Source organism: Chiloscyllium punctatum, chromosome 29 (genome assembly GCF_047496795.1).
Source record: "Chiloscyllium punctatum isolate Juve2018m chromosome 29, sChiPun1.3, whole genome shotgun sequence".
NCBI classification, from domain to species: Eukaryota; Metazoa; Chordata; class Chondrichthyes; order Orectolobiformes; family Hemiscylliidae; genus Chiloscyllium; species Chiloscyllium punctatum.
This window is the reverse complement of record NC_092767.1, coordinates 4,097,967-4,122,637: the sequence shown is the minus strand read 5'-3', so window position 1 is coordinate 4,122,637 and position 24,671 is coordinate 4,097,967.

The window sequence follows — 24,671 nt, the reverse complement described above, 5'->3', positions numbered from 1 at the left end:
CGGAATTATATGGATGATATTTTGAAATGCCACAGTGGACAAGGCTGCAGACTGATGTAGACAGTGGGGCAAGAGGATATGACAGACAAGGAGTGAAACCCACACCTCTCTGTATAGTGGGCCCAGACCCAAACACTCCCTGGCCTCACCCCTCCATCCCCCTTCAAACTGATCCGTCATCAGTCAGCTGTTTTGGGTTTCTACACTGAGCATGCCCAGTACACTGCAGGGAACAAAGAATGATTCATCCCCATTTGCTGCCGTACAGATCACGTGTGTCTCCGAGTCAGCTCTGAAACATCTCCAGGGCAGTCTCAATCTGTATCTGTGTGTCTTTGACTCCGTGTCATTGAACATCACCCGTACACCCGAATGTCTATGTCTAGAACTGCTTTGTATATTCTGGAATATGAACACATTGTAACCTGAGAAAGGTGAGGGTTTCGGTCCTCCCTGGCTTACTCCCTGTTTGATCGCAGTGAGGCCACTTGAACTGGACAGGTCAAAGTGTGACCTCACCGTGTACATCACAGAGAGAGTTCAGACATCACAACTGGTTTGTAAACTGGCTTCATCGGAGACACGAGGCTGTGTCAGGAAACACAGGGAAGGCTAGGTCACTGCAGTGACCGTGTCTCGGGCTGATCTGTCTGAGAGTGAATGTGATCAGAGAGATCATCAAAACAGCTGGACTTTACAAAGAGAAAACAAAGCTTTGAAAACACCATCAGCAATCGGATCAGGCAGAAGATGGGGAAGTTTGAAAGGTTAGTGTAAAATTCTTCCTCTTGCACTGACTGAGGATTTGGGGGTAATTATAGAGTCATAGAGTTATAGAGATGTACAGCATGGAAACAGACCCTTTGGTCCAACCTGTCCACACCGACCAGATATCCCAACCCAATCTAGTTCCCCCATGGCAGCACCCAGCCCATATCCCTCCAAACCCTTCCTATTCATTTACCCATCCAAAAACCTCTTAAATGTTGCATTTGTACAAGCCACCACCACATCCTCTGGCAGCTCATTCCATACACGTACCACCCTCTGCGTGAAAAAGTTGCCCCTTACGTCTCTTTTATATCTTTCCCCTCTCATCCTAAACCTATGCCCTCTAGTTCTGGACTCCCCGATCCAGGGGAAAAAGACTTTGTCTATTTATCCTATCCATGCCCCTCATAATTTTGTAAACATCTATAAGGTCACCCTTCAGCCTCCGATGCTCCAGAGAAAACAGCCCCAGCCTGTTTAGCCTCTCCCTATAGCTTAGATCCTCCAACCCTGGCAACATTCTTGTAAATCCTTTCTGAACCCTTTCAAGTTTCACAACATCTTTCCGATAGGAAGGAGATCAGAATTGCTCACAATATTCCAATAGTGGCCTAACCAATGTCCTGCACAGCCGCAACATGATCTTCCAACTCCTGTACTCAATACTCTGACCAATAAAGGAAAGTATACCAAATGCCTTCTTCACTTTCCTATCTGCCTGCAACTCCACTTTCAAGGAGCTATGAACCTGCACTCCAAGGTCTCTTTGTTCAGCAACACTCCCGAGGACCTTACCATTAAGTGTATAAGTCCTGCTAGGATTTGCTTTCCAAAAATGCAGCACCTCGCATTTATCTAAATTAAACTCCATCTGCCTCTTCTCAGCCCATTGGCCCATCTGGTCCAGATCCTGTTGTAATCTGAAGTAACCCTCTTCGCTGTCCACTACACCTCCAATTTTGGTGTCATCTGCAAACGTACTAACTACCTTTTTACGCTCGCATCCAAATCATTTATGTAAATGACAAAAAGTAGAGGGCCCAGCACCGATCCTTGTGGCAATCCACTGGTCGCAGGCCTCCAGTCTCAAAAACAACCCTCCACCATCACCCTCTGTCTTCTACCTTTGAGCCAGTTCTGTATCCAAATGGCTAGTTCTCCCTTTATTCCATGAGATCTAACCTTGCTAATCAGTGTCCCATGGGGAACCTTGTCGAACGCCTTACTGAAGTCCATATGGATCACATCTACTGCTCTGACCTCCTCAATCTTCTTTGTTACTTCTTCAAAAATCTCAATCAAGTTTGTGAGACATGATTTCCCATGCACAAAGCCGTGTTGACTATCCCTAATCAGTCCTTGCCTTTCCAAATACATGTACATCCTGTCCCTCAAGATTCCCTCCAACAACTTGCCCACCACTGAGGTCAGGTCCACTGGTTAAAGTTCCCTGGCTAGTCTTTACTGCCCTTCTTTCCTGCACCTCACCTGTGACTATCGATGATACAAATATCTCAGCAAGAGCCCAGCAATTACTTCTCAAGCTTCCCACAATGTTCTCGGGTACACCTGATCAGGTCTTGGAGATTTATCCACCTTTAACCAATTCAAGACATCCAGCACTTCCCCCTCTGTAATCTGGACCTTTTGCAAGATGTCATCATCTATTTTCCTGTTGTCTTTAAATTCCATATCCTTTTCCACAGTACATACTGATGCAAAATATTAATTTAGTATCCCCCCCATTTCCTGTGGTTCCACAAAGGCCGCCTTGCAGTTTTTTCAGGGGCCCTATTCACTCCCTAGTAACCCTTGTGTTCTTAATGTATTTGTAAAAACCCTATTCGGAAATAATGCTCTAGAGATTTATTCTGAGAAAGATTGGGGCTTATTGAAACCGGTGAGATACACAGAACTGATTCTAAATGAGGGACAGAAACTGTCTCAAATGTCACTCTTTTCCTCAGACCTAGGCCAATACCTATGTTCGTTCTTTTGAAAAGGGTGGTAAAAATTGTTCAGTAGAGAACTGGTCTGCCAAGAATTTGAGGAGAACCCAGAGACAATGCATGTCACTTGGAGGAAGACGGGTCAGAAATTGAGTTGGAGAGGGATTGATTGAAGTGGAGCTCCCTGTGAGAGATTAGGGTTGGGAGAGGAATCTGATGGTGAAGATTAGAGGGGAGGGTATTGTGGAGAGATAATGCCCTGCTTCACATCATCATTGCCCTCAATTCCACCAACATTACCAAGGGTGCCAATCTCAAGAACTTGTGGAGATGCTAACCATTCTCAGCATGGGGCCATATTCCTCAACATTCCTCATTAGCTTTTAAAAAATATCTTTCCTCTCAATCTTGAGATTTGTTATTTACTTGGATGGAGTTGACCGTGGATTAGAAAATCCGCACACTCTCTTGTAACTCATCCTGCAGACATGACTTGGAGGTGCCCGTGTTGGACTGGAGTGGACAAAATTAAAAACCACACAACACCAGTTTATATCCAACAGGTTTATTTGGAAGCACTGCACCTTCATCAGGTGGTTATGATAAAGGAGCAGCATTTCGAAAGCTGGTGCTTCCAAATCAATTTGTTGGACTATAACCTGGTGTTGTGATTTTTATCTTCTTCCTGCAGACACAGTTCACAGTCATGAAAGGGAGATTACACCAGCATTTTCATGGAGAATGATGTCTTTCCAGTTTCAGGAAAACTCCTCCTCCCCCTTTATTCAGTGTAGATTTGTTACCACGAATTGCTGAATGTGATAATATCCAGGATGAACGAGAATGTGTGTTTGTGGAATTGATTCAGACACTTTTTTTTATCTCATGATGTTCACTCTCTGCTGGAATGAACACCCAGCCCGGTGTCATTCCTGTGACATTCTGTGAGGCCCTGACCTTTCAATGGTCACCATAAAGAGTGACATTTGACGACTTCATTCATTTTCATCAGTCAAATGCTTACACCGTGCACTCGATGTATCCTGCTCTGATTGCCATCCAGTCAGACCCAGGATAAACCATGGAATGTTTTTACCTTCTTTCTGTAAAATAAGAAACATTGAAGCTCACCTGTGTCTTCCTCTTTCCTACAATTTTATGTTCTGTTTCACCATCCAAGTTCATGGATTTGCCTCATGAGGTGGATCGTCTCGAGCTTCAACTGATTCAGCTTTGATGCTCTGAACCCAGAGCATCGATGCACAAATTCCTGTGTGTTCCGCATCTTCTCCCAGACCCAAACTCCAGTTCATATTTAATCTTTAATTAAGTGTGAAGCAGGCCATTCAGACCATCAAGTCGACATGCATCCTCCGAAGAGCATCCCAAGCAGACCCACTCCATCACCATATTGTTCTCATGGTGAATCTATCTAGCCTGCACATCTTTGTGGGAGGAAATAGAGCGCTTGGAGGCATGGAGAGAATGTATAAACTCCAGTCGGACAGTTACCCGAGGGTGGAATCAAATTCAAGTTCCTAGCGCCATGAAGCAGTAGTGCGAACCACTTCACCACTGTTCTGCCCTGATCTATAATAGGTCCCCACATTGTGATTTATCCCTGTCTCCTCGAGTCTATCACCAGTCCTAATCTGCTTGGTGTTTTGGGTAACAGACCAAATCCTCTCTCTCCGTCTTTCTGTCTGTCTTTCTCTCTTTTTCTCCCACTGCTTGCTCCTGGATCCATCCTAACAGGGTTCAGGCTTAACTCTGGATATGAACTTTTAGTCTCAGTTTTAATTTGGCTCTGAGATTTTTGTTGCTTCAGGCTCCAAACCAAAGCATCGTGGATGTAACCTTCCAAAAATAAAAAGACCACTGTCACTGAAAAGGGCAAATTCCACAGACACTGAGGAACCCGTCAATAGACTATATCGCACTAGTTTGAATTTAAACTATACTGCATTCCGTTAATGTTATTTGATCAAAACGTCCCAGAAATTCCTCCTTAGTCATCCCATGGTTTCTGTCCATCCTTCAGTCCACATTCCTTCAGAAAGAAGGATTTTCTCAGTTTACAAAGATAAAGTTTATTAAGCCAGCTGAAGTGGCAGTCACTGTTGTAAGGTAGGGAAACAGCAGCTACTTTACACACACTAAGCTTTCACAAACAGTAATATCATTGGAACCAGATCATCTTTTGTTTCTTGAGTGCTCTGTTGTGAGGAAGAATTATTGGCCAGAAGACACATGGGCTATTTCTGGTATCTTCAATATTTGGGAGAAGGTTTGTAACTCGGGTGCTTGTTGTTGTGGTTCTGTTCGCAACACAAATTCCGAGCTCAGCGAACAGAACCACAACATTTCTGGTATCTTTTGCAATAGTAAGAATGGTCAGGAAAGGTCCCGGATGATTGGAAGATGGCTGTTTTAACCCCCTTGTTCAAGAAAGGATCAAGGCAAAAGATGGAAAATTATAGGCCAATCAGCTTCACCTCGGTTGTTGGTAAAATTCTAGAATCCATCATTAAGGATGAGGTTTCTAAATTCTTGGAAGAGCAGAGTCTGATTAGAACAAGTCAACATGGATTTAGTAAAGGGAGGTCATGCCTGACAAACCTGTTGGAATTTTTTGAAGAGGTAACAAGAAGGTTAGACCAGGGAAACCCAGTGGATGTGGTCTATCTAGACTTTCAAAAGGCCTTTGATAAGGTGCCACACGGGAGGCTGCTGAGCAAGGTGAGGGCCCATGGTGTTCGAGGTGAGCTGCTGGGATGGATTGAGGATTGGCTGTCTAACAGAAGGCAGAGAGTTGGGATAAAAGGTTCTTTTTCAGAATGGCAGCCGGTGATGAGCGGTGTCCCGCAGGGTTCGGTGCTGGGGCCACAGCTGTTCGCATTATATATTAATGATTTGGATGAGGGAACTGGGGGCATTCTAGCGAAGTTTGCCGATGATACGAAGTTAGGTGGACAGGCAGGTAGTACTGAGGAAGTGGGGAGGCTACAGAAGGATCTAGACAGGTTGGGAGAGTGGTCCAGGAAATGGCTGATGGAATTTAACGTGAGCAAGTGCGAGGTCTTGCACTTTGGCAAAAAGAATAAAAGCATGGACTACTTTCTAAATGGTGAGAAAATTAATAAAGCCAAAGCACAAAGGGATCTGGGAGTGCTAGTCGAGGATTCTCTAAAGGTAAACATGCAGGTTGAGTCTGTGATTAAGAAAGCGAATGCAATGTTGTCTCTTATCTCAAGAGGGTTGGAATATAAAAGCAGAGATGTACTACTAAGACTTTATAAAGCTCTGGTTAGGCCCCATTTGGAGTACTGTGTCCAGTTTTGGTCCCCACACCTCAGGAAGGACATACTGGCACTGGAACGTGTCCAGCGGAGATTCACACGGATGATCCCTGGAATGACAGGTCTAGCATATGAGGAACTGCTGAGGATACTGGGATTGTATTCGTCGGAGTTTAGAAGATTAAGGGGAGACTTAATAGAGACGTACAAAATAATACATGGCTTGGAAAAGTTGGATGCTAGGAAATTGTTTCCGTTAGACGAGGAGACTAGGACCCGTGGACACAGCCTTAGAATTAGAGGGGGTCATTTCAGAACAGAAACGCGGAGACATTTCTTCAGCCAGAGAGTGGTGGGCCTATGGAATTCATTGCCACGGAGTGCAGTGGAAGCCGGGACGCTAAATTAAATATCTTCAAGGCCGAGATTGATAGATTCTTGTTGTCTAGAGGAATTAAGGGCTACGGGGAGAACGCTGGTAAGTGGAACTGAAATGCGCATCAGCCATGATTGAATGGCGGAGTGGACTCGATGGGCCGAATGGCCATACTTCCACTCCTTTGTCTTATGGTCTTATGGTCTGAGAGAAGAGATGGAACACTTCATTTAAATGACTGAGGCAATGCAACATTTCCTTTGTAGTGATCCTCCAATAGTGTAAAAACTCCTCATTAATGAGCATGGAACTTTTTTCAATATCTTTGAACAAATTATCTGGAATGTGTTCTGATACACTCTCAGTACTACTTACTGAATTGCAGCTTTGATTATACAATGTTTTGAATCACAAAAGTAGAAGTCCTGCACAGATTCACAATGATCAAACCCAGCTATATCTCGCAATTATTATCAGATCACGTTATGTCAAAATATCTCCAGTTTTGTCAAGAATTGAGAATCAAAAAGTCATTACTTTGAGGTTTTATAATCATAAAAGTTATTTATAAATATTGGAAGTGACCAATCGATCTGGACTGAGTGTTCACAAACAATTTGGAATGGTGAGGACAGTGAAAGGTGAGAGTTTCCTTTAATGCTTATTGTAACAGGCTTGAGCAGGACAGCATACTATACAACTGACCAATGTGTCCAGCAATGGTCAGGTAAAATTTGAATAGCAATACATGCAACAGCATAACAATTTTCTTGAAAACTATATTTAGTATTATTCAGGGCACAAAAATTATACATTGTTAACAATTTATTGACTGTGATCCAGAACACATTGTTGGTTACCATTATTCATTGGAACCTGATGCTTTCGTCCCCCTCCATTGATGTAGATCCATCTTGCTTCCTGAAGTCAATGATCAGTTCTTCTGTTTTGCAGACATTGAGACAAAAATTGTTATCATTGCACTATGAAACCAAGCACGCTATCGACTTCCTGTATTCTGTCTCATCATTATTTGATATGCAGCCTAAAACCATGATGTCATCAGCAAACTTGGAGATGTTCATATGAAATGTGGCCAATCAGTCATGTGTATAGGGAGTGTTTGGGGGCTGAGGATGCATCCTTACGGGGCCGCAGTGTTGAGAATTATTGTAGAAGAGGTGCAGTTAGCTACCTTCACTGATTGCGGTCTGTGCGTCAGGAAACTGAGGATACAGTTGCAGAAGTTAGAGCCATGCCCTAGGTCTCGGAGTTTTGAGATTAGTTCAAATGGGATTATAATGTTGAAGGCGGAGCTGTGGTTGATTAGTAGGAGCCTGATGTAGGTATCCTTATTATCTAGATGTTCCAGGGACAAAAGTAGGGCGAGGGAATTGTGTCCACTGTGGACCTGTTCTGCTGACCGGTAAATTGCAAGGGAATGAAGTAGTGTTATCATGTTGCTCCACCTCTTTCTCCTTTCATTCCATTCGTCATGTGAACTCCTCGTTCCATTATCTGCAGCATCTAATGTTGGCTCTCAGTTACTTGGATTTATTCCTCAATTGAATTATTTTTATAACTGGATATTTCACTGCATGCATTAACTGGTCTCTGAATGCTCTCTGTGTCACCACATAAATAAAAGCATTTGTGCAGCAACTCAGGTTCCGCAGCATGAATGCGATTCTTTCAAATGTACGAAAAGCAGTGTAATTCAAAGAATCAGCAGCACTAAACATATATAAAATGTACCCCAACCAGAGAAGTATGAAGCTTGCACATATGGCAAAGAGTAAAATGGCAGATTTCTTTCTGCTCTCCAGCTCTGGGTCATTCTCTATTTTTCTCTGACCTTTCAGTTCCACACGCACCTTAATTGCCTCGAAGATATGTCTGACAGTCAGGACATTGATAAATAGAATAAAAGTGAATGGGAACATTGGTGTTAAAAATTGTTCAAAATATTTGAAACTTGCCCACTGACGGCCATTATAATAACTGCTTGTGATAAAACAGTACCATGGAGCGTTGTTGATGATCCTTCCAGGTTTAAATCGGAAGTAGTTAGGAATGTTCTTCAAGGAAAAGAAAATATAAATTGTTGCTAGAACCCTCATTGCAGTTTTCTCTGTGCAATACTTAATTTTCATCTGGTGAAAACAGATGGCAACAAATCGATCAAAAGAAAAAGCAGCAGTGAACCAGACAGAACAATCAATGGCTGAGCAGGTCAGGACATAGATAACTCTGCAAACAGGAGTGATGTTCAGGAAACAGCGTGGATAATAATAAGACCCAAATCTATCAAGTACGATATCAAAAATGATGAACAGTAGATCAGATGTTGCCATGGCCACCAGATAGCGAATGGTGCATGTAGAAAGACCACACTTGCCCCGAGCCAAGAGTGCAATCACCACTAGACTCACTGTAAGAGAGAGAAAGGAGAAAAAGAGACTTGAAGTTACTCTCTGTGCCTGAGCCCAGATTGTAAGTAATGGCAAGAAGGTCATTGTTGTTCCAAACCACATGAAGTCTCGAGAACATGAACCTCAGTAGCATTTGCACTTATAATAGACAGAGGTAAGAACATGAGCGACAGTTTATTTGTAGCAACATGGTCACATATTCAATGTTTTGTTCGGGTTGGCCGTGGTTGATTTGAGCTGCTTTATAGGTAACTCTGACTGGTTGGATTTTCCTATAGGACCGCAACATCTACACAAAGGCACCCTACATGAGTAAATCAACAATGTTGTACATTTAGCACAAACATTGATTGGAAAATTCTTGCAATCAGTTTTGGAGTTTCCACAGCTCAGATTGTGTCTAGAATTTTAGGTCCACACTGTATGAACTATAATATGGGATATTAAATCACTTCACAGTGAACGGGAGTGGATGCACTCCACAATATGAAATTTTTAAAAATGATACAATTTTGAGTCCATCCCACGTGTACAGGATTGAACATACCAACAATTTTATCCATGGAAGTATTCAGCAGTGAATCCAAGCACCATACCCCAGGTTAGGTGCCTACCACAATCATAGGAATTTCAATATGTGGCACAGAGTCCCTGACCTGTCTGAGACTGTACTCCACTGCTCCCATCCAAATCCATGCAGCATTGGTTATTGCAACTTTCTAGTTTAGAATTTACACTTTTTATCTGGGATGAAGCAAAGCTTCCTGCCTGATGTCCAGACTCTCTCTCAAGCTCCTCTCCTTGTGAACAGAGATCCTCCTCCCAGATTCAGAGCACATGCTGGGGCTAAGAATGCCCATAGGTTACCCAACACACGCCTTGGAAATCACGAGAATTGTACTCAAGCTTGTTGTGGGAGACCCAAACATTGTTCCATTGTCTGGCTTCAGAGACTCTCTCTGAATTCAGGCCAATATTAAAGGTTAGGGGAGATGATGGGCTCATGATCAAATTCTAAACTCACAACAATCTGGTGACTCTAAGATGATTGCTCCCTTTTTTTTTGGACCACGTCTTATGATAGCATATCCTTATGGGATGTTCATTTTCACGAGCGTGCAACTCCCAAAATCGACCCAGTTTTGAAGATAAGAGATCCTGAATTTGATTCAGTGTAATTTTCTAAAGTAAGGAACACCAACGCATAAACCCATAGACCACAGGGAAAAGGATCTGTCTTCTGGCTTAGTTGGGAAATTCCAGTCGTAGTTGGGAAATTCATTGGACAAGACAAAATAAGCTTTGACATGGACCATCCACTGGAATAGCTGACATCCTGAAACCAGCAAGATATCAGCACCAAGCTTCCCTACTTTCCCCTTGTTATTTCTCCTGCTGTCTCCCATGTGGGACATTCTTTTGGACAATAACCACAGCTCAGGTTCAGAGCTAATTTCTGTCAGATGCAGGAATATTGGTTAATTTTAAATGTACTCACAAAGTGTGTGTTTTGGTGTCTGGACCAATAATTCTTGCCCAATTCTAATTGCCTTTGAGATAGTACTGGAGAGCAGCATTTTTGAACACCTGCATTATCTGGTGGTTAGGAAAACCCGGTATATTTTGGAGCAGAGTTCCATAGTTTTTAGACAGCAATAGTAATGGAACAATGATGTATTTCCAAGTCAGAATGAAATCTATCCTGAAAGGGCAGTAGCATGTGATGGTGTTTCTATGCAACTCCTGCTCTTGTTCTTCTAGCTATTAGAGGTCATGGTTCTGCGAGCTGCTGTCAAAAAACACTTGGAGTGTAATGTTTTGCATCTGTGGGTGGTATTCATTGTGGGTCATTCATCTCATTAGTGAAGAGAGGGAGTACGGAATGTGGTAATTGGCATGCTGATCAATCAGCTGTTTGTACTGCACAACGTGGTGCTTTGTAAATGTTGTTGGAGATGCTTTCAGTGAGACACATGGAAAGCAATCCATCCCACCCAAGCTATACTTTCTGGATGGTAGACATGGATTGGAGAGACAGACAGGGAGCTTATTGCTGCAGTAATCAATATCTGACATACACAGCACTTGCATGGCTGGACCAGATCATTTTCGTGTCAATGGTTGGGCCAGGTTGTTGTTAGCCATGCATTCAGTGACAGTAATGTCACTGTAAGCCAATGGCATATTGGTAGATTCTGACTTCTTGGGGATGGCTATTCCCTGGTGATTGTGGGATACGAATGTTACTTGTTAATTACCAGACCAAGCTAGATGTTATCTCACTGTATCATGACACAGATCTTTTTATTATCTAAGGAGATGTAAATGGTGCTGAATATTGTGCAACCATGAACAAACCTCTCTACTTTGGAAATGGCAATGGAGGGAAAGGCATTGAAGAGGCAGCTGCAGATTTTAAGGCCAAGGTACAAGTGTGAAGAACTCCTGCAGAGATGTGTGACGGCTGAGATGATTGACCGCCATCAACCGTAACTATCTTCATCTGTGGTCAGGATGAAACGCAAGAGAGTTGTAATCTTGGTGAGTTCAGCTTTTCAAGGAGTCCTTATTGTGAATACGTGTTCACAATGTATACGTTTAAGAGCTGAGCATTTGTTGTTAGTAATTAAAATTTAACTGTAAAAAGAGAAGCATCCGATTGAGATAAATACAATCAATACATCTGTAAATCCAAGTCAAGCGATCCTGAGTTTGTCACACTAGAATATAGAAGGTCAAAGGCTGAGGGAAAAAACAGGTCAATGTGTGACACAGTTTGAATGCCCAGGAAAAGTCAGAATGTTTGTCATTATCACACTAAAGGGATTGAAATACTCTCAATTCTGGAAGTGGGACTTGTGAGCTGTCTTAATAACATGTATACCAAGGGCAGGCAGAAATAACTCGTTATGTTGAAGGTAAAATTAATCAGTCATACTTTTCAATATTTCATGTACAGGTTGTTCTGTTACAATGTGTTTCGTTAACACAAAATCGCTATAATGCAATTGACAAATTGAAGACACTGTTTCTAAAGTGCAGAATTTTAAGGTGTGTCTTAGTTATAATACTATTCCAGCCCCATTAGTTCAAATGGTGCTCTTATTACGCAATTTTCTTATAACACGGGATTGCACAAGAATGGAATTACCACATTATAGCAGAACTGACTGTAAGTGTCTCCTTCTTCTGCAACTATGTTCCCTCGTTCAAGACTCCTACAGAAGTGGAAACATCATCTCAACATCTATCCTGTCAAACCCCCTCAGAATTATGTATATTTCAATAAGATCAAAATGCTAATGAGTAAAGACCTAATCTAGTTATCATTTTTCCTAAGTCAACCCTTCACCCCAGGAATCAGTCCAGTGAATCTTTTGAACTGCCTCCAACACCAGCATCTCCTTTCATAAATATGGAAACCAGAATCATACACAGTACTAAAGGTGCAGTCTCAACAATCTGTACAGTTGTAATAAGACTTCCCTATATTTACACTTCAAACACATGGTAGCAAAGCCCAAATTCCATTTGTATCCTGAATTACTTGATGAACATGCATGCTAACCTTTTTGTTTTGCACACAAATGTCACTTTGCTGACCTTTTTGAAATCTTCCTCCATTTATAATTGTTTGCTTTTTGATTCTGCCTAGCAAAGTGTTTGACCTTACACTTTCCAGCATTAAAGCTCCAGCTTCCAAGTTTTTGCCCATTCACTCCATGTATCTACATCTCCTTGCAGATTCCTTATGTTCTTACCAGAATGTACCCCCCCCCCCCCCCCCACCACAGCTATTTATATATCATCAGTAAATTTGAATAAATTATACTCTATTTCCTTCTTCAAGTCATGAACATAGATAGCAAGGAATTGAGATGCTGGGACAGGTTCTGATGGCATTTCACAAATTACATCTTTCCAACAAAATGTCTATTAATCCCATCTTCTGTGTGTTAATCCAGTCTCAATCCATGCTAATACATTACACTCAACACTGTGAGCTCCTGTCTTGAGCATTATCCTTCCACGCAGCACTTTAAAAAAACTTTGAAATCCAAATGCACTACATCTTCACTTTTGACTCCTCAAAGTCTGTCCACCAGCTAGAAGGAGCAAGTCAGGAATGCGATGGAATACTCCATACAGTACCACATCCAAAAAGAAGTATGCCCCTGTTTCTTGAAAGATGAGTACAGCTAAAGTTGGGGTACGAAACTTTAAAAAGATTTAGCGATGCAAGATATGGAGATGGGATTTCCATGAATAAGGGTGATGACAACTAGAGTTTGTTTTATTAGAATATTCATTCAGCATTTGAACACTTCGTAATGGGAAAGGCATGTCAGAGATAGTCAGAGATACTCCTACTTCCGCAAGGCCACTGGCTAAGTTGTTCCCCTCCAGTTAGTTACCCACACTCAGGTTAATTTTGCTTTGAGAGATGCTCCCAGTAACACCTGAACACTGGGGTAAGTTGTTCCCCTTTAGCTAGGAACCCACACTCAGTGAAATTCTAATTGAAAGATGCTAACTGAATCACAATGTCACTGGAATTAGATGTTCCCTTCAGGCTATTGACTCACATGCAAAACAGTTCTACAGTGAAAGATATTAGCGATTGAGGGCATTTTCCTATTCATGGTCCACATTGAATACAATGCTGCTTTTACAGATACCCACAGGAAGCGCGAATACTGGGTCACAAATTCCTTACGACCGATTCTTTTAGTTTACTGACACACAGAATCGTTGGCTGGCCAGCATTTATTAGTCAACCTCAGTTGCCCTTGAGAGGTGATGTGAGCTGCGTTCTTGAACTGCTGCAGTCCATGTGCTGTAGGTTGCCCTACAATGCCATAAGGGAATGGATTCCAGGATTTTGACCCAGTTTGACATTGAAGACATGGTGATATATTTCCAAGTCAAGATGGAGATTGGCTTGGAGAGGAACTTTCAGGTGGTGGTGTTCCTAAGTATCCACTGTCCTTGTTCTTCTAGATGGTACTAATCATAGTTTTGGACAGTGCTGTTTAAGGACCTTTGGTGAATTTCTGCACGTATCCTGTAGACTGAACACACTGCTGTCAGTGGTGAAGATAGTGGATGCTTGTGGATGTAGTGCTAATCAAATGCACTGATTTGTTTAGGATGGTGTCAAGATCCATCAGTTTTGTTGAAGTTTCACTCATCCAAGCAATTGGGGAGTATTCCATCACCCCCCTAACTTGTGCCTTGCAGGTGGTGGACAGGTTTTGGGGAGTCAGGAGATGAGCTGTTTGCTACAGTATTGAGCCTCTGACCTGCTGTCCCAGCCACTGTATTGATGGGGTGAGGCCAGTTGAATTTCTGGCCAATATTGATAATGGGAGATTCACTGATGTTAACACCATTGAATGTCAAGGTGTGGAGGGAAGGTCATCTCTGATCACAGATAGTCATTGCCTTGCATTTGTATGGCGTGAATCTTAACTGCCATTTTTCAGCCCAAGCCCAGATACCCAGCATATCTGGCAGCGCAGTGGTAATCAATGCTGCCTCATGGCACCAGGCGCCCAAGTTTAGGTTCTAGCCTTGAAGGACCGTCTGCATGGAGTTTACCTGTATGTGTGGTTTTGGTTTCAATGGTTTCATCTCACAGTCCAAAGCTGTGCCGGCTTGGTAGGTCAATGCAGAATTACGCCAGTAGGGTGGTGGTGTGGGATGGTCTGCGGAGGGTTGGTGCTGACCCAATGGGCTGAATGGCCTCTGTCTGCAGAGTAGGGACTCTACAATTCCATGATATTGTTGAGATCTTGCTCCCTTCAAACATTGATTTCTTCAGTATCAGATGAGTTGAGAATGGTGCTGAATATTGTACAATTATCGGCAAACATCCCCACTTCTGACTTTCTGACGGAGGGCACATCATTGATGAAGCAGCCGAAGATGGTTGGGCCTAGAGCACTACTCTGAGGAACTGCTGCAGAAATGATCAGGAGATGAGAAGACTGACCTCTAAGAACCACTCTGTGCCAGTTTTGGCTCCATCCATCGGATTTGCTTCCTGATACCCCATTCATTCCAGTTTTGCCTGGGCTCCTGATGCCACACTTGAATGAGTGTGGTCTTGATGTCAAAGGTAATCACTGTCACCACACTTCTGGAAATCAGCTCTGCAATTCAGTTCTACAGTGATGGATTCTCCCAACAACAAAACACCATTGCAATCAGAGGATCCAGCCTGATGTTAGTGATCCCAATACAGTTCAGTTCCATGATCATTAATGCCTTCATTCAGAGTGATTTCTGGAGACTTGACTCAGTATCACACATCAATCTAGTAAATCAGTGGCAATGAAGAGCGCCTGTGGGCAATAAAACCTTTTTTTTGTTGTTCTCAGTTGACGAATTACACCACAGGGTAAGTTTGAAAATGTTAAATGTGTACATTGATATCACACATTTGGAATTTGTTCTGCCCAGTTCAGTAGCCAGTAAGTCGAGGGTTAAATGTATTTGTCACGGATCAGCATTCAGAGAGTACCCTACATCTGAGAGGTGGCTCCTCTGGGGAGGTAAAGACTGAACTTGAAGAGAAGAAATAAATCCTTGAAGAGAGCCCATCACAGAATGCTCGTACCCCAGAACATTCAGTCTTCTGTATTGTACTAACCTCTGGCATTACAGCAGCAACACATGTTCTCTGAATCTGACATAGTTCCCTTGGCTGTCAAATGAAATTTGTTTAATATCTTGTCATCCAATATTCCATGGGAATGGGTTGAGCTCAGTTGGATTGTTGGTTTGCAGAGCAGTATGATGCTAACAGCATCGGCTCAATTCTCATCACTGGCTTGAGTTACTATGAAGGACTCTCCTTCGCAACCTCTTCCTTCATCTGGGGTCTGGTGGCCCTCAAGTTAAACCACCAGCAGCCTCTTCTCTCTAATGAGAGCCCTGTGGTCTGGTCTGACTATGGTGACACAATATATCGAACACTCTATTTTCCTTCAAGTGAATCATTATGGAATTGAAGAACGATGTCATTATTGCATGAGAGAGTTTGACCACTGTATTACTCCCCTGATGTAAAACACACTGTTCCAGACATGCCCCAGACAGCAGTGTTGATGAAGCAGCCTTGACATTTACATTGTACTGTGGGAACATTCAGCTCGGTGTTACTGTTACTGCAAACAGTTATAAACTTCCAAGTGCTAGCTGGCATCAGCAGGACCCTTCTGTACTATCTCTCATCCACTCCCAATTTAAATTCGATTCCTCGATAGCCACAAAACAGTCTGAGATTACTCAGCACTTACGTGTGATCTCCAATAAATCACCTCATATTGATATAGAGTTTCAATCAACATGGAAACTTTTATCCAACCAGAAGGGTCTGAATGCACTGAACTGCCCTGTGTAAGGTCAGTTCCCTGAATGGCCAGGGTCAAGACATGAGTGACTTCCCACAAAGTGAATACAGGTGAGCAGTCATTCCCACTCACCTCAGCTTTCCAACCATTCAGAATGGGAAGAAAATATGACAACTTTTCTAAGAGCAGATTGGCTCAAATTGATCAGCAAGATCTTGAATAACATTGATGTAACATCTCACCTTATAACTGTAGGAACTGATATGTCTATGCAAATCTGTCTCGATGGTGTAAACCACAATTACTGTTTGGACAGACATCCTATGTGACAATCGGTGCAATGATGTCCCACACCATGAGATGAAGAGCATCATGTAAATCAGGGTCGACAGATGATTCACATGAGAACACAGAACATCGAACTGTACAGCACAGGAACAGTCTTTATAAAGCTGAAACATGACATCTTGACTCTTGTACTCAATTTATCAGCCAATAAAGGCAAGCTGACTATACATCTTCTTTGCTACCCTATTTATTTGCATGGTCACTTGCAGGGAGCTATGGACTTGAACACCAAGATCACTGTATATCAATGCTGTTCAGGGTTCTGCCATTAACTATATATCTTTTCCCGAACTTTCAATCTCCTAAAGTGCAGCGCCTCATACTTACCCAGATTAAACTCCATCTGCCACCTTTCCACCCCTCTTGGCAATTGATCTCCACTGTATCTTTGACAACCTTATCCACAACTTCATTGATCGTTCTATCATCTGCAAATAAACAAAGGGCAGAGGTCCCATTCTGGAACCTTGAGGAACACCACGAGTCACGAACCTCCAGCCAGAAAAACACCTTTCCTCACTGTCCTCTGCTTTCTATGGGAATCGAAGCTGCCACTTCACCATGGATCCCAGGTAGTGTAATCTTCAGGATGAGCCCACCATGAGGGACCATATCGGGCACCTTTACTGAAATTCATGCAGACAACATCCACTGCTCTACCCTCATCGATTACCTTTATCACTTCCTCAAAAGATTCAATCAAGTTCGTAAGACATGACCTGCCTTGCATAATGCCATGCGGACTGTCCCTAAATAGGCCCTGCATTTCCAAATGCATGTAAACCCTATCCCTAAGAATCATCTCCAATAGTTTATTTTCATATCTGTTCAGCAGTGTGCTGTTGATGGAATATGATTCAATTGGTGATCCTGATACAGTATCTAACGCAGCAAGTCCCTCAATACTGAACATCAGGTCAGTTGGGTGTCACAGTAGCAGGGCTGACTTTCACTCCATATGGCCGGATGTTCTTGATCCTGATTGGAGCCTCGGAGCAGCACAACTATATCAAATATCCGAAATTGCACATCAGTCACTCCAAACCAAAATGTCTTTCATCTACAAAAAATTATGTTGTACCACCCAATCTCCACCGTTCTGAGCCCGGTACAATGACAGAGGTTTCACAAAGTTGATGGAGTACTGCAGTACATGGTGTAACACTCTAGCCTCAAGGTGAATCCGTCTCAAAATATATCCAGGGGTTTTAGTCTCTAAAACATCAGTCCTGACAAAATAGTCATAATAATAATGTTATAACAATAATGTGAATAATAATGATAGCAATTACATGTTTAAACCGACAGCTAAAGTCTAAATAATAATCCCAAATGAACGCAAATTGGAGGACCTTCACATTATCATTTGGGGAACATCAAAGGATAAAGCAAAAACAAGGCAAGATAGAAAACATCCTGTTGGACAATTTGATTCTCTGAGGCACCTAAAACTCCAGACCTCAGCGCTTATCCCATTGGACTCTGCACCACAGCACTGTGTATCATTTTACAAATGGCACACCTCACATGGCATTCACATAATTTCAACAATATACATTGTAGTTGGAACCTTGTGTTCAATAACCCTCCCAGTGATCTGTCCTCACAAATATCATAACTCCAGGCATCCACTGACTGACCTAAACTCAAGGTGGTCAAAGCCATTTAGGCTGATCCACCCTTATCATGATTAGATTTTCTCCAGGGTGGAAACATTTGGCCCAAAAGGTCCACACTGACACTCATGAATGGACCTAACAATGTACGCTATTTAACATGATCAATTCACTTGACCTACACATGTTTAGATTGTGGGAGGAAACCTACACAGACACAGGGAGAACATGCAAACTCCATGCAGATAATCACCAGAGGCAGGAATTGAACCCAGGTCACTGGTGCTGTGAGGCAGCAATGCTAACCACTGAGCCACCATGTCACAGGGAACCTAATCTAATCCAGCGGACTGAGAGCAGGCTTTAAGTGACCAAGGAGAGAGAATGGTCTTGCTAAACGCTTTCTAGACAAGCTGGGGCCGGTGCTCAGCCAAACTTCATCACTGAAGCCTCAGTGTAAGCCCATTCTGCACAGGACAGAGAAACAGACACTGCTACACGTTACTGAGAAACTTCCGAATCGACAAACAATTCACTTTAAACTCTGTAAGTGAGAGCACTTTCATCTGGCATTGGGATTTGCCTTGCTCAATGGAAATTACATCATCAGGAAATGCAGATCGGAAATATAGACTTATGTAACTTAAGTTGTTCCAAGACTTATCGGGTACACCAACAATGACAAGGATGGTGTTGTATATTTTTGAGATCATTATGTTTGGAAAATACATTTTGTTGTTTGTGAAACAACCTCTCCCTTCCTGCTGCTGGCATCTGTCCGAATTGTCTCAAAATTAGAGATGAGACATATCCAGAGACATGGTTTTATATTTTGTGATTCATTTTATATTTTGTTGTGTCCCTCCTGGGAAAATATGATTACACATTCACCTTTTTAATATCATTTTGAACAAAGAGATTACGACAACAGGTTTATTTTGATGATGTAATGTCATTGAAATTTAAGTCTACATTTGAATACTCCAAAGACTGGATGAATCTAATCTTATTTGGTCACAACCGCTCCTTGCAACTTGTCATCAAACAAGAATGCTTGCAGTGTTTCACACACTAATAGTCCCATCAACATCTGAATATCTTTTGATATTCTTTTCTGTGATGACTTTTATTTTACTGAGGATATTCAATCATTCAATACCTCATGTTGTACCTTGACAGCTGTTCTACTGCACACTGTTATACCACTATTTTCCTTGTTAATTCAGTTCCACAACTCGTTTGGGAAAGTCTGTCTGATTCAGCACTTGAATACCGAAGCTGTAACTAATACTGACCACAACAATAACTGGAACTTACACTTGGTAATAATTTCTCAAAACAAAGACAAAAATAAATCAGAACCATAACTTCAAAATTATACAATGAGAGCACCATATAGGACAGAGGTGACCGATCGATCCACAAAGATTATCCCTCCAAAGATTACATGAAAAGCTGCACAAGTCCCACTCCCCAGCACTTAGTCCACAGTCTTGAATGTTATGACATTTCAAGTGCTCATTCAAGTACTTTTTAAAGGTTTTGAGGATTGCCTCCTCAGTTACCCTCCTGGGCAATGCACTGTAGGCCCCTGCCATACTCCGGATGTCATGTTCCCTCTAAACCTCCTGCCTTTCAGCTACACCTCAGTACTGGCCCTCTCCTTAATAGGATGCTACCTGGACTGGAAGTTTTGAGCTATAAGACGGGGTTGAATAGATTGGGACTTTATTCCCCCGGGAACGTAGGAGACTGAGAGGCAACCTTATTGGGGTCTATTAAATCTTGTGAGATACATATAAGAGAGATAGCTAACAGATTTTCACCAGTATAGGAGAGTCAAAAATTAGAGGACATAGGTTAATGTGAGAGTGGAGAGACACAAAAGGATTCAGAGGGACACTTTGTTCAGACAGACGGTGGTGAGTGCTTGTAACAGGCTGCTAGAGGTATTGACAGACACAAGTACAATTTTGTGATTTGATTAGATGAGGTTCCCTACAGTGTGGAAACAGGCCCTTCAGCCCAACAAGTCCACACTTGTTGCCCACCCAGACCCATTCCCCTGCACCCTATGGACAATTTAGCATGGCCAATTCACCTAACCTGCGCATCTTTGGACTGTGGGAGGAAACCAGAGCACCCAGAGGAAACCCACACAGACACAGGGAGAATGTGCAAACTCCACACAGACAGTTGCCCGAGACGGGAATTGAAACCGGGTCCCTGGCGCTCTGAGGCAGCAGTGCTAACCACCAAGCCACCGTGCCGTCCGAAGAAACATTTAAATAGGTACATGAATGGGATAGGTATGGAGGGATATGGACCAAACCCAGGCAAATGGGACTAGTTTAATTGTGAAAACTGGGTGGCAGAGCAATTTGGGCCATGCTGAGAATCTCTATGACTTTATCTATGCCTGGACTGGTAAAGACACATATCTTGTATGCCTAAACTATCCTTTTACCCTGTGTTGTTGCCTTTAGGGATCTGTTAACAAGCACCTCAAGGTCCTTCTGTTTCTCTGAGCTTCCTGGTGTCCCACCACTCATTGCCTTATGTTGTGACTTCTACTAAAGTGCATCATCTCACATTTGTCAGAGTTAAATTGCATCTGCCACTGATCTGCCCATCTGACTGGTCTATATTATTTATGAATATGACAAACAATAAGGGTTTCAGCACTGATCTCTGTGATATACACTGTACATAAGCCTCTAATTACACAAACAGCCTTCTGACAATATTCGCTGCTTCCTCTGACTGAGCCAATTTCCCAGCCAACTTGCCAAGTTACTCCAGCTGCCATATGCTTTTACCTTCATTCTCAATCCCCCATGTTGGACCTTGTCAAAGACTTTGCTAAAACCCATGTAAACTACTTCAATTGTCCTAGCCACATCCACAGACATGGACATGGTCACCTCCTCAAAAACTCCACCAGATTTGTTAGGCATGACCTCCATCTGACAAAGCTGTGTTGACTGTCCATGATCAAACCTTGTTTCTTCAATTGGAGAATAATCCTTTCTTTTGGAGTTTTCTCCAATAATTTCTCTAACATTGATGGACACTCACTGGTCTGTTATTCCTGGTCTACGTCTACCACATTTCTCAAAAAGTGAAAACACATCAGCTGTCCTCCAGTTCTGTGACACTTCCCCTGTGGCCGGAGAGGAATTAAACATTTGGGTCAGAGTCCCTGTAATTTCTTCCCTTGTCTCCTTGGTTACAATTCTTCCAGACCTCAGGATTTGTGTACTTTGAAGCTCCCCAGTCTTCAATAACTGTTCTCATCAGATATAAATCTGCTGAAGAGAGACTGAGAGTGAGATTGTTGTTTTGCATTTTGCATGTTTCCTTCCCAATGCTGTTTCCGTCCTTACTGAGGTGAGGGCAACATGTGTTCTTAGGACCCTGGGTTTCAAATTCCAATTTTTCAGATAAGCACATTCCAAAGTCCTTTAAGACTAAGGGGAAGAAAGAGTTCTTATTCATGTAGAAGAATTTCTTAGGTATTTCACACAGAGACACAGAAAGACACGTACACATATGTGCACATGCACACACACACACACACACACACACACACACACACACACACACACACACCACATTTACCTCACACACAGCTAAATTATTCTTTTACCTTTCTACTCAATACCTCCCTCTGTATGGTAAAATAATTCCCTCTAATCATCCATCGTTCCATTATAACTCCCACTGAGCAAATACACAAACCTATCTTGCCCTGATACAAACTGTATATTCTCACAATTGGTCATAGTCAAGACAAATTCATGTAGTTGACCACTATCACTTAGTCTGTCGTATTTCCACTTTTCGGGATCAAATAGAAACAAATTAATTTATCACTAAATGGTAAAAAAAGGTCTTAAAACTTTATTGGGTAATTGGAACAGTGGTTAGCACTGTTACCTCACAGTGCCAGAGACACGGGTTCAATTCCCGCCTCAGTCGACTGTCTCTGTGGAGTTTGCACATTCTCCCTGTGTCTGCGTGGGTTTCCTCTGGGTGCTCCGGTTTCCTCCCACAGTCCAAAACTGTGCAGGTTAGGTGAATTGGCCGTGCTAAATTGCCCATAGTGTTAGGTGAAGGGGTAAGTGTCGGGGAATGGGTCTGGGTGGGTTGCGCTTCAGCGGGTCGGTGTGGACTTGTTGGGCCGAAGAGCCTGTTTCCACACTGTAAGTAATCCAATCTAAAAAAAATCAAGTTGGGTTCCAACTCAGCCAGGAAGCCAGCCATTGAATTAGCTCAAATTCAGATACTTCAGAGCTACGATCATGGAATTAGGTCAAATCCCAGCATGACAAAACTTCAATTTCATAAGTATGTGGATTATAACTCTAATGTCAACCATGAAACTAATGTCAGTTGTCAAAGAAAATGCACCTGGTTCATTAATATCCTTTAAGGAAAGATAACTACCGTCTTTACCTGGTCTGGACTATATGTGACTCCAGACGCACAGAAATTGGTGTGGTTTATGGAGGTCAGCCATCTAAGCTCCAAGACCTCACAGCAGGAGGTCCTCAAGATTGTGTCCTAGCCCTAACTATCTTTAGTGACTGTATAACTGACCTTCTCTCAATCAGAATGCCATAAATCAGAGGGTTCGCTAATACTTGCACAATGTTAAAATCATTCATACATCCTCATTTTCTGAAGCACTCCATGTCACTCTATCACAAGACCCCTGAAAATTCCAGCCTGGGCTGACAATTGGCAATTAACATTCACTCGAGACAAATGGGAAGCAATTACCACCTTCAATAAGAGATCACCTAAATAATGCTTCTGAACACTTAAGTCTTTGCTGTTGCTGAATCCCCTACAATCAACAGTATCGGAGTTACCATTGAGCTGAAAATGAACTGGACTCATGAGATAAGTCCTGCTCACGTGGATAGAAGGGCAGGTCAGAGATCAAAAATACTGCCGTGAGTGATGCAGTTCATGACACCAAATGCCTCTCTGCTATCTACAAGGCACACATCAGGGATATGATGGAATACACCCTATTTGACTGGATGAAATGTATCTCCAACAACAGTCAAGAAATTGGACACCATCATGATAAACACACAATGCTGTTGACACTTGAAGCCTGAAATGAAACCGGAAAGTGCTGGAGAAAGTCAACAAGCCTGGCAGCATTGTTGGAGAGAAATACAGAATTAACCTTTTGATTCCAATATAACTCCTCTTCAGAACAGGACTGAGGAGGAGTCATGTAGGACTAGAAACATTAATTCTCTTTCTCTCTTAACATATACTACCAGACCTGCTGGATTTCTCCAGCTCTTGCTTTTTTAGGAAAAAGTAGCCAGTTTGATTGGCACCATATCTACAAACATGCAGTGAATCCAACACCAATCTTCTGTAGCAGCCTTATGTATCACCAACTAGATGTGCTCCAGAAATTCACCAATGCTCCTTTGACAGCATCTTCCAAATGTACAATCATACCTTCCGAAAGACAAAGGCAGTAGATGCATGAGAACACCACTACCTACATGTTCCCTTCCAAGCCATCATGAAGGTGGGACCTTCATGATGATCTCAGCTGGTGTGTGGGGATTGAACCTGTGCTGTCGGTGTCACTCTACATCATGAACCAGTTGTCCAGCCACCATTGCCACAGGGAGTCAGTTAGCACAGTTGGCTGGACGGCTGGTGTGAGATGTAAAGAGGAGAAGTGATCCTTAGGTTAAGCTCACCACCAGTTGACTCTCTCTCTCTCTCTCTATGAGAGAGCAGCCATATGGAACTAGAACTAGGGCGATTTCTACGGTAACCCTTGTTACGACACGAGGTAAACCCTCCTGCTTAATTTAAAACCAGCAACACAGAAAAGATTGATCCTGTGCAGTCATCTGGAAAAATTCGAATGGCCAAGGAATATTTAAAATAAAATTAATGACTTTATTACTTAAAGTATAACAGAATAATTAACTACTATTTATAATTTCTTTCTCTAACCTACATTCTACCTTCCCTTCTATAATACTAGTCCAATAAAACTCCCAGTTAAGATTTACTAAACAACACTTCTTATCTCAGAACCAGGCAGCTGTAGGTTCTTGTCTTCGGATCTTCCTGTGTCTGGAGTACTGAGAGACAGAAGAACTCTAACTCCCAGTACTTCTGCTTAACAGAAATCTTAGTTTTCGCTTAAGAGTAAACAATTGATCAGATATCGATGTCTGTTTGTGGAAGGAAACTTCCATCACCTGCATCTACCTTCTAATTTATAAATGGTAGATAGAATTTGACAGTCACTCAGTATCTAGTCTCTGCCACATTCTCAAATCCACATTTGTAATAATCAGGTGGTTGAATATTTTCTTGTTGGAAATGGTGATTTCTTCATTAGTAAGTTCTACCTGCCACACGATGTTGTACAGGTCGTGCTGTAGGAGCCTTGTGAGCTGCCTTATTCTCGAAGGAATTGGGAATGGAGCTGAATGATGTAAAATTGCTCATGAACATCGCTGTGAC